Source organism: Coptis chinensis, chromosome 4, assembly GCF_015680905.1.
Source record: "Coptis chinensis isolate HL-2020 chromosome 4, ASM1568090v1, whole genome shotgun sequence".
In the NCBI taxonomy this organism is placed as follows: domain Eukaryota; kingdom Viridiplantae; phylum Streptophyta; class Magnoliopsida; order Ranunculales; family Ranunculaceae; genus Coptis; species Coptis chinensis.
The window spans coordinates 22833056-22835944 of record NC_141459.1 but is presented as its reverse complement, the minus strand read 5'-3'; the positions used below and the strand labels follow the sequence as shown (position 1 = coordinate 22835944).

The 2889-nt window shown below is 33.7% G+C and overlaps 1 long non-coding RNA gene across 2 annotated transcripts; it reads left to right on the top strand.

The window, feature by feature from the left end:
• The first annotated feature begins 375 nt into the window (after positions 1 to 375).
• Positions 376 to 2672, top strand: LOC147502680 (uncharacterized). 2 transcript variants are annotated; one of them, XR_015220042.1, is made up of 5 exons: positions 376 to 888; positions 1170 to 1353; positions 1433 to 1703; positions 1781 to 1882; positions 1976 to 2672. It is a non-coding gene; the product is annotated as an uncharacterized LOC147502680 (long non-coding RNA). The 2 variants fall into 2 exon arrangements; XR_015220041.1 differs by having other exon boundaries at positions 1170 to 1703.
• The last annotated feature ends 217 nt before the right edge of the window (positions 2673 to 2889 follow it).

Here is a 2889-nt window from a genome sequence, read left to right as displayed (position 1 = left end):
GAACAACGCTCGGTATCTAGGGAACGTGATCGCCATCCTCTAAAGGAACAGGTTTAGTTTGGATGTCAATAAACAGGGAAATCTCTGCCAAAATTTTCAAAACAATTGGTTGATTGTGGTACTTCTTTTTCTATCAGTTGGTATTTGATTATTGTGTTGTGTATAATATTTTAGTTTTAGTTTATATGTTACTCTAATAGCTGTTATAACAAACACTAAGTTATTTTTGTCAAAAATGAGATAGACAACATGGCTGTAGAGTGGAGAGGTTGACCAATTCCCTTATGATGCATGGACGCAACAATGGAAAGAAACTGATGGCTGTTCGCATTGTTAAGCATGCCATGGAGATCATCCACCTTCTCAATGATCAAAATCCTATTCAAGCATTGAATTAATGAACTTATATGGTCAACCACTGTTGAAAAATTAGCACATGTTAAAATCGGTTTTCCTTTCTATTTTTCTTCCTCATATTGCTTTTCTCAATTCATTATTATCCTAAGTCACTTCCTGAACATTCTAGCACCTCACCAGCTCATGCTAATAAACAGCTCAGCATGCTTCTTAGGTTGGACCGACTCAGTTTTCTTATACTTGCTCTCTACCACATGTAACTTTCTTCACCATTCAAAAAAAAAAAATCTCCAGCTTTGTTATACCTGTTCTCTACCACCTGTAACTTTCTTCACCAATCAAAAAAATAAAACAATCATTGCAACTAATTTAAGATAAACAGCTCATGCTTCTTAACTTGGATGCTATGTCTCTTTCCACCGCCTGCACCCAATCTATATATAAAACAAAGCCTTCCCCCAATAGTAAATCCCCTTTTGCTCTTTCCACTTCAGTAAGTATACACTTTAGTAAGCAGTTTTGATTGCTTTAGTAAGTATACCCTTTAGTAAGTAGTTTTGATTGCTTCCAAATAGATATACTTTCTACCAAAATAATCTAACTACGACATACATGTGTATTTTAATGGATATCTATATATAAAACAAAACCTTCCCCCAATAGTAAAGCCCCTTTTGCTCTTTCCACTTTAGTAAGTAGTTTTGATTGCTTTAGTAAGTATACACTTTAATAAGTAGTTTTGATTGCTTCCAAATAACTATACTTTCCACCAAAATAATCTAATTACGACATACATGTGTATTTTAATGCAGACTTATTTTTCATTATGTGTAGCAACTTATGCAAATGGCGCTTTTTCAACACCACTGCATAGCAGACATTGACTCCACTGATAAAGATTGGAAAATAATGGCTAGAGTAAGTAGAATATGGGAAGCTATTGACTACACCTCAGATGAAGTAAAAAGTCTAGACATGTTGCTCATTGACAAACATGTATCTATAATTATCTATTTTTTCTGTTTTTTCCCTTAATTGAACTCTATATATATCACATCATTTGCAGTTTTATTAGGGACATCAAATACATGCCAGAGTTCATAAATCATTGATCAGCAAGTTCAAACATCGCATAGTTGAAAAGGAAATTTACTCCATGAACCGCTTTTCTCTGTTCAAAAGCGGGAACGCATATAATGTCACATCTACAGAATATATTATTAGTTTCAAATGGTTCACCAGCATAAAACCAGTGAAAACTGAAATTACAAACTTCCCAGAGCATGCATTTTCGTTTGTCGATTTTGATCAGATACCATCGAAAATTGACAACAAACATCTTCCTGGTAAGTAACTATAAAAATATTTTATAAACTATTTCCAAAATGATTCTAATGTTTCACAATTTTCTCTTTCTTTACAGATGTAGTTGGGCGCATACACCTATGGAGTGAACTGAAAAATGTTACAAAAAAAAATGGACATGAGACTGTAATCAGACATATAGAGAGCTTCGAAACGAACAGTTAGTTATCTCATTCCAACCAAATGAACAAATTTCTATATGCTCAACAGCTCGATCACCCATATGCTACCTAATTATTACATTTTTATGTAGGGGATATGTGCTGAAAATAACATTGTGGAGCTCCTCAATGACGCAGCTCAATGATCAAACCATCAACAATAATTGGAATAATGCAGCAACTCTAATTGTCACTTCTACAAGCGTTAAATATAATGGTATGTTTATTCACTCGAAACTTAACATTAATCATATTGTATCGTATTCAATTATCATTTAACTTACGCCATGCTTAACATATTATAGATGAATATGCTGAATTCGTTTTGTCATCAACGGCTGCAACAAGACTATATCTGAATTTGGAAATTCGCCATGTTGCAAATATCATCAACAGATACTTTCAGCTACAAATGTCCATTTAACTCAATTCCCAATTTGCATTTACATGCTATTTTTTTTTAATCTAAGGGATCACGTGACCTTAAGCTATAGCTATTCAAAAGTAATTGTTTCGACCAAATATGATCAAAACACTAATTGTTGATGAAAAAGACGAAGAATGTAGAAAAGTAATTAGAAAAATGATGGTGATCGGGAGAATGATGAGACTGTACCTTGCGGTTGCCTACGTACCCAAATTATCAGTGGGATCAAGTCTCAAGAACGTAGTTTTTTATGAAAAATAGTTTTGTATTTATATGTGTAGAGTAGAAATTTCTTGTAGCTCAAGTAATCGTAATTGAACATAACTCTTAATTGATAATTATCTCATTGATAAGAAAATGAATCTAGACATAAATTAATGTACAGAAGTGGCAAGCCATGTGGCTAAGGTTCATCCTTAGACACATGAGTTAATGGGCCTGTACATTAATCAATGATATTGCGAATTGGGCTTTAGCCCTGTCGATTAAACGAATAAAGTGGAGACCCCTACTAATTGACGTTTGCCACGTAGGTGGGGGTCGAAACACATATGATCAAAACACTAATTGTTGATGAAA